Here is an 8,418-nt window from a genome sequence, read left to right as displayed (position 1 = left end):
GGACCAGCTAGAGTAGTAGACAGAAACAAATGAGTGTAGCGCTTACAGTTCTATGATTCTCAAGCAAGACAAATTTGGGGCTGACAGAGTCTTCCTGTTCCTCTCAGCATTAGTCTGGCTCTGATGTTTCCATGGTGGTTTCACTGAGTGACTTTGGGTTTGATTTCGGTAAGCTCAGCCAACTGAATGTGCTTGCTGTGAGAGCAGCAGTGCTGGCACCAAGGAAAAGTTCCCTCCACCCTCTTGAGAGTGGCAGTCCAGAATAGTCCAGAATTAAAGTTTGTTTCATTGCTTAAATCAATGTCAGGAATATTCTGGGCCTTAGTCTTCCTTTCTTGACTCTCCTACTGACTTCACCTATCTGTTCCCTAAATCCTTCAAAGGAGTTTGCAGAAAATGTAGTCCAGGACCTGTAGGTACAGCATGAAAGAAACATGGATAGAGGCAGTAGAAAAAAAAAAAATAGCAATAACTGCTTTCATAGTTATGTGAAAGGCCAGGAGTTTGTAGGCTGCAAGGAAAAAGATCAGTTTGCCTTTTGTCCTCTCAGAAGTTAGTATAGACTGTCAGTATTCACTGTGTGCTTTGATGGTAATTGGGAGGAGACTCTGAACCAAGAGAAGACAACTATTCAATGCTGAAGGGGCTAACAGCATCCTTTTCTACTTTTCCTTCAGTAGAAGAATATCTATACATAAAACTAACACAAAAATGCTCACACACACATGGATTCTTAGTGTATGGAAACGGCTGTGGCACCTTTCCTACCATCAAGGTAATGTGGAAGTCTGTCACTCTTCCATTAAGCAATATGTTATTTTCAGACATAGCATTTATATTGATAACTTTCTATGTATGCATGTGTAATGAATCTTAGGACATCAGAATAAGGAATGTCTGGTCGTGTCAGGCAAAGATAGAAAAGAGCTACTGTGTTGTCACCACGCAGGTTATTTGGGAAGTGTGCTTGTCTGACCGTAGGTTGTACGGTTGGAAAAGGTTTAGCTGAAAATGTAACATCATGTAGCCAGACAGCCCCCTGTTGGCTGTATTGTTGTGGAGGCTCCAGGAGCGAATTGTGCTCAAATCCAGCAGCTCATTGCACTCGAGATGCTTTTTGAATGCCCTGTCTCAAATAGCAAAAATCACCCGTGAATCAAGTTTTATTCCATCTGAATAAGGTAAATGTCAGAGCTCAGTTAAAGAGCGTATCTGTGTCCAGTTTATTAATGGCTTTGTAGAAGCCTATCTTTAGAGAGCTGAGAAAAAATATAGATGAGACTTTGCCCTTATGATCAAAATTTAAGATTATCATACTTTATCACATCTACTGTCTGCCTAATGCAAAGTGTTTAGATTAACTCTTCTTAAGAATGCAGGTAATAGATGTTAAAATGCACATTTACAAACTGTGAACTAACAAGGTATCGATTCCAGCCTTATTTAACGATTGGGATTCTTGCAGGTATGCCTACATCATCCTCTGCTATTTAACCAAGTATAGTTTTACCAAGAGGCTTGCTTTTTAGTTATTCATTTCTGCTTTGTTTCATTCTCTTCTTAAGTTGCTATGTGTACAACGAGCTGGTTACTTCCAGTTGGTGTTTTCATGTGCGTCAGGACATCAGAAGCCTTTTTCTACCCAAACAAACAAAAAAACCAACCCTAAAATACTGGAAAACTAAAGGACATGTATTAGGTATTAACAGTTCATAAAGGAAACCAAAAACTTGCCTTGTAATTGTCACTGTATATCCATGTGGCAATGGGATAATAGATACTATATGCATATATATAGTATATGCAAGCAGTTACTGCCTAGTACTGTATGGTGTATCCTTGCTGAAAAGGTACTGTTCATGGTGGAAGTGGGTGACCTGTGAAGAGTTCCCAGAATAATGGGTGACTTAAGGAAATTCGTCAAGAATAATTCTGTCTCAAAGGCACTTCTACCCTGCATTAAGCAACACAGATTTTCTTTCTTCATCGGATGTGGATGAGAATATAAAAAGTCGTCTTCATGTGAAGAACTGGATTTCTGGCTAAAAATCCGGAGCTGTAATGGTAGTAGAGACACCAATGTGAAAGTAGCCTCCTAGGACAGGAGACTACAGCATGATGCTGAGAACTGAAGTGCTCAAGGACTCTTTCTTTCCCCCTTTCAGATGAATTGTAATCTGGTATAACAGCAGAGGGCAAGGATACGTGCTGTGCTTGAAGAGGAAGAATAGGAAAGATAGACAGACCCAAAGTCACTAAGCCTGGTGAGCTGCTTAAAAATTGGCGTGACCACCTAAAATCCTTCAGATCAGTGTGAGATATTGGCTGAAGCAGTTCCAGGGCCAGGAGGCTCACCTGGGAAACAGAGAACCCGGGTTTCAGGTTCTCCAGAAATCAAAGGGGATTCAAGTTCACGTCTCCTGCTTCTGAAAAATAGTACCTGGGGAAAGTTGCCCACAGATGTTCCTCATCTTTCTTGTTAAATCAATGATATGTGCAGAAAAGCATAGGAGTCACAAAACGGTTTTGTTCAAAGGTTGTTGGCGGTGATAACTGTTAGCATTACCAGATGAAAGCAAGCTGCAGGTAGGATTTCAAAGGGTAGTGGGATTTGTTTTTCTTGGCCTAACTGCAGTTCTTTGCAAGTTCCATAATCCTATCTTAAGATGTTTCCTAAGTAATAGTAAAAAAGAGCACACAGTAAATACAAGTGCCCATTAAAACATGCTAAAGGAATACCTTATGTTTCCAGTAGATGAACACTGAGATAGCTGAGTATTTGTGAACTAGATCACAGATCTCTGTTACGCCAAAGATCTGTTTTGCATTGCTGGAGAGAGCACCAGCAAAGATGTCCTTAAACTGCTTTATACTCTTGGGTTTTCTACAGCTGCTGAAGAGGGGAATTAAAGAAGGGTTGCTCAGCAATCAGCAGTGATTCACTTCTTCGCTAGTCTGGATTGCTTTTGTTTTGTTTTTGACAAGAAGGTTTTACACTCTTCGTCCCCAGTTAGTGTGATTGACGAGAGTCTGCTCTGGGTGAGAGATTTAAGCAACTTGCTGTGAACAGAAAAGCTACAACTCTTTCTCTTCTCAGGAGTGGTTACTTACTTAATTTCCAAACTGTGATTAAACTATAAGACAGCCTCAAGGCTTGTGTGTAATTTATACTTCATTCAAGCAATTCTGGTAGCTTAAAATATAAAGTTTACTTGGCAAAGCTGCGATAGTGTGATCCTATGATTTTATGCTTACTCAGGCATAAAGTAAGTAGCTTTTGAAAGACATTGCCATACTCTATGAAAGTATCATCAATCTGTTTCTCCCAAAACTGCACCTTTCTCTGAGAGTTGAACTATGAGCAGCTGGCCAGTGTAGGGCAGTAGATATTTTTAAAGGTAATTGACAAATTCTTGCCTGTATCTCTACTTTTTCACATTTATTTCAGAGTTCTTGTAGAAATAGCATCTGTTCCTGATGATTTGTAGTGTTTGTTTCTCAGGCTGCCAGTAGGCTCTTGCTTTGAGACTTCTAGGCCTAAGTGAAACTCCTCTGATTCCTCATAGAGCATGCTCTCAGAACAGGAATTTCTGTCACCCTCTGTTTTAAAAGCAGATCATGTATCTTGAACTCCTTTTAAATTTGCCTGTTCCTTCCTCATCTTGGCACTACATAGACAAAACCAAAAAAAAAAACCCAACCAATCAACCCTGGATTCTAATATATAAGAATACTTGTAATTCGTCTCTATGTACTTTTGTACCCAGGCACCACATTCAACCATTGGTACCTGTGCAACTCATATTCTTGTACGTGGGTATTGTTCTGCTTCATGTGTGGAAGCAACAGCTGTAAATCAGTGTATGAGCAGTGTTAATCCGTCCAGCCCCTTGTTCTCCAGTCTGACAGTGACTGAATAGAGCTCTTCATTAGCCTGTGATATAGCAGGTAGTTGTCTATTATTCACTAACTTAACTCAGCATTTAAATAGCTGCTAAGATTGATTTTTAGAAGTGGTAGCGTTTGTTATTTTCCTGCTGAATGAACTGTTTTAGCCTGGGAAGAATTTCATATCAGTACATACCTCATGAATGGGTACAACCTGCTTAATGTTCAGAGGCATACTGCATAATGTGGCACTGTTATTAAGGGCTGTCTATGTAAGATACAGCTTACTTAATTTGAAGAGCATTACCTGCATCTTCAATGAAGGCTGAGCAAGCAAAACACCTTGCCTCAAGATGTGACAAGTGATACAGGCACCTTGTCTCTGGTTCTGGTTTGCCTGAGCAGAAACACTGAAAAAGAGCAGAACCTGCTTGTTCTTCCTATTTTGTGCCCTAGGCTGTCAGCAAGTCTCCTAATATGCCTTGGCCTTGATTACAGGGTGACAAGGAACAGAGCATCTGCAAAATCCATCCTAATTTTCTCCTTGCGTGTAATTTCTTTGGAAGGTAAGCACAGCTCATACCTAGGAACACTAGGTAGTTTTATGATGCAGGTTTGGAACTACCTGGGGCATTTCATGGGATGTCGTGGGATGTGGCCTGCGGTCTCTGAATCCATTAGCAGCTGTGCTGTCAGAGCAGAATGGTGATGATACTGGAATTAATTTGTATGAGGCTCAGTCACATTTGGATCCTTCAGCTGAAAGCAAACTCATCAATCCAGTGCTCCATTATCAGATCAGGCTCAGACCCTTTAGAAATCTCTATGATATACGATATATCGTATATCTCTGTGATATCTCTGAGATACTTTTCTGAAAGTCTCCAGCACCCCGTAAGACCAATTCCATGGGAAGTACACCTGTACTCAGAATCAGAAAAGGACAGAAGGATCCTTCTGTAAAGTTCTCTTCAGCTGGATGTCCTACACTAGGCAGAGGCACCAGCTGTGGTTCAAAGTAGGGTGCTTATAGAGATGGAGACTTGCTGCATTTTTCAATGCTTCTACGTTCTCATTGGTATTTATTAAACAGCAAGGATCCTTGAGCTACCATCCAGATACTTGACTTCAGCCTTCAACAAAAGCCTGTTTTTGCCATTTCACAGATTGAATTGTCTCTGTCCACGTCATTCATTCTTATTCTCACCACATGGCAGCTCCTGACTTGTTACCTGCACCTACTCAGTACAAAGTCTTCAGTTGGCAGAACAGGTTTACCGGATACTAGAGACATTGCTAAGTGAGATCAGACTCAGTATTGTCTCAGGCCAGCTCTCACTGGAAGGAAGACAGTCTCCAAACTCAGCAACAATTTGAACTTCAAGTGATGCGGGAAGCAGATGAACTTTTCTATCTGCTGCAGGAAGAGTTACTCTTCTGGGAGGGAGAGATCCAAGCTAAATAGGGTACTGGTAATTAATTTTTGTGAATAATAATTCGAAGTGGTAAAAATAGCCACAGACGTCTAACATCTAAGAAGAAATTTAGATACGATGCAGTCGAGGCCATTTATAACAATAACATTTCCAGAAGTTGACATCTTAATAGAAGACGACGTCTTTATGGGCTTTTTGCAGTACAAGCAGCTAATAAATGTTTTGTGATTGGGTCAGCATAGGCAGGGTCCTCCATAGTGTTCCTAGGTCCCCAAGAGAAAGCAGTCACCAAGCACAGACGTCTCAGCATAAGCTTTGCAATTGCCTGGAGCTGCGTGCCTTCCAGCAAAGCGCAAGATTTTGAGAGGAAAGGCAAAAAAAAAAAAAAAAAACAGAGCTGTTCCTCGTATGTAGCCGTTCACCTTCTTTCATCAGCATGGCAGGATGTCTGATGCTCAGATCTGGAACAGTGCAGGATGTTTGAAAGTTCTACCTTTTCCTTTCAACCATTGAAGTGGTTTTGTAGCAAGTTCGTGCCAGCTGTCACAGAGAGATTGGCAGTCTGTTCTTGCTGGCTCTGTTCTGGGTCCCATTTTAATGGGACCACACAAGATTGTTAGTAACGTCACTTCCTTTCTTAGGGAAAAGAGATCCTACTTTATCTTTTAAAAACAGAGATGGGAAAGAGGATGCTGAGTTAATGACTTGGTTCCAGGATGTTGTTTGCTTTGGCCTGCCCTGGATCTCAAGAGGTGTGAATACCTACACCTGAGAGATCAGACACAATAATATTTTCAGCTGTTTTTTTTTTCCTTTCATTTTAATCACTAGATTAAAATGCCCTGGTTTGAGCTTTCAAAACACTTCCACGCTGTTATCCACCCAGCTAAAATAAGTTATGTGGTCTTCGTAGCAGTAGTTACGGTCTCCTGTAGAAGATCAGTGTGTTTGTCATCATCTATTTCAGAAGAACAGGAATCCCTGTCTTCATATGCTGAATGTGTTGGATATGAACCCCTGAGAAATGTCATCATCATGCCCTTCACTCATGGCTGTGAGTATACAAGAAATTGATTTTGATCCATCCATAGAATTGAGATTATCAAAACCATAGCAGAGTTATCCCATAGCTTTATCTCATTCAATTCCATGTGATGTTGGACCATTCAACTCAAACTCAAGCCTCCCTCAGGAACACTTGTCAAGGCTTATAGCTAAGCACAACAAGGTGCTGCACATGGACAGAAGTGTCCTTCTACTTGGAGGTGCATTTTCCAGATGAGGTTCTGCAGAAAACGTCTGAAATGAAAAACAAGTCTAGCAAGAAGCAGGTCTTTTGCCCACCCTTTTCCTTGTGTATCTGTAGAGGTTTCAGGACTCCAGATGAAAACAAGCAAACTTTGAATTGCATCATCATTCTTCAGTTGCCAAGAAGAGCATGTTGCAGAAGAGGATACATTTATGATTTATGGAAAATTGATAGGGAAGTTATTCTCTATTAATTCCTCATTTAGGAGTTTGCTAGTAGGGTGACTGCTTTCCACTGTGCAACTGGATTGGAAGCAAAGGCTGCCAAGAGGAAATGTCCAAGTTAGTGGAAGTATCACCCCAGTGCAGCCAAAGCAGTGCTGGCATCCAGACCTTCAGTGCTTGTCTGTGCAGCCACCAAAAGCTCAGCTACTATTTCCAGATGTGAGGTATCACAATGACTGACTCACTTAATGTCTGGATCCTGCAAACTAGGCTCACTTCCTAGTGCAGGTACAGAATTGACCTCAAGAGAAATTTTGTTCTTCAGATATGCAAAGCATCAGTGCAAGCTGTTCTGCAGATCCATTTATCTAACAAATTATAAGTCCCTATAGTCTCTTATATGTCTGTGTCCCACCTAAGTCATTTTCCTAAGGCATTTTCCAAGTCATTTTCCTAAGCCTTTTCCAACTTCCTGCAGCAGCTGTCACCCACCCATTCATTCACCCTATCAAATCTTCTACTTTTCCTTATCTGACAGTGTTGGAACTTCTGACAGCTTGGCTAATTCTCCTTTCAGTGCAGTAGGATCATAGAATAATTTTCTTTGGAAAAGGGCTCTGAATTCATCAAGTCCAACCATTAACTTAGCACTGGCAACTCTACCACTACACTATGTTCCTGAGCACCTCCAGAAAATGGGTTCCACAACGGCACTGAGTCCCTCCGGCCCTATGTTTGTTATCTTTTATCTCCTCTGTAACAGGAAAGTAAGTTGGGTTTGCTTTCTTTGGTCTCTATCCACACATAGAGCATGGTCTCTTCCTCTGCTTCACCGGCGACCAATTCTAGGAGCAAGCTGGAGAGCTTATAAAAAGATGAAGGACTGAAGAAGGATCAGCACGTGTTGTGTTTGTTGCTGAATCACTGAATTGTAGGGATTGGAAAGGAGCTCTGGAGATCATCCAGTCTAACCCAATGGCATGCCTGTGATTTACTTTTATCACACAGTTATCAACAGGTGGGAAGCATAGAGCAGTCTTTTCTGGAGGCCTTCAATGACAGCTGCAGACTGCCTTTGAAATTCAAAGAAAATTGAGTTCCTAAACACCAAAGTATGATGTTTCCAACCCATTGCCTTTTTTCCAGCCTAGAATGAGGTTGGAACAACGTTGCAACATTTAAGTCTCAATTTCTGCAAGCACTCAGCTGGCTGTTGTGGCAGTAACTTGCTTAGAAAGCAAAGCACTAAATTCATTCTGCAAAGCAGATTTGTAGACATTACTGTTTCCAACCTTTAGGGCGACATTCATCATCTTTCTAACCAGAAAGAAGCCACCAATTACTGAGCCACTGCATTAGAATGGAAATGGAGTAGAAATGGGTAAGAATTCTTGGAGAAATTTACACGTCGGATCACACTTAGAGATAAAACTTCAGGGGGTTATTTCAGCAGCAACTATGCTGCTGAAATAGACCAGCTATGGGCTAGAATGCTGATGTTCCCTCTTCTTTAACAGAAGTCAGATTTATTTTTATTTGACACGATGACTGGTGATTTACATCCCACCCACCCATCTGAGAGTATTCTGAGCTCCAGGCATATCTCCAGCCATTTCCAGGC

The sequence above is a fragment of the Gallus gallus genome, chromosome 1 (assembly GCF_016699485.2).
Source record: "Gallus gallus isolate bGalGal1 chromosome 1, bGalGal1.mat.broiler.GRCg7b, whole genome shotgun sequence".
In the NCBI taxonomy this organism is placed as follows: Eukaryota; Metazoa; Chordata; class Aves; order Galliformes; family Phasianidae; genus Gallus; species Gallus gallus.
Note: the sequence above shows the minus strand (reverse complement) of the source record.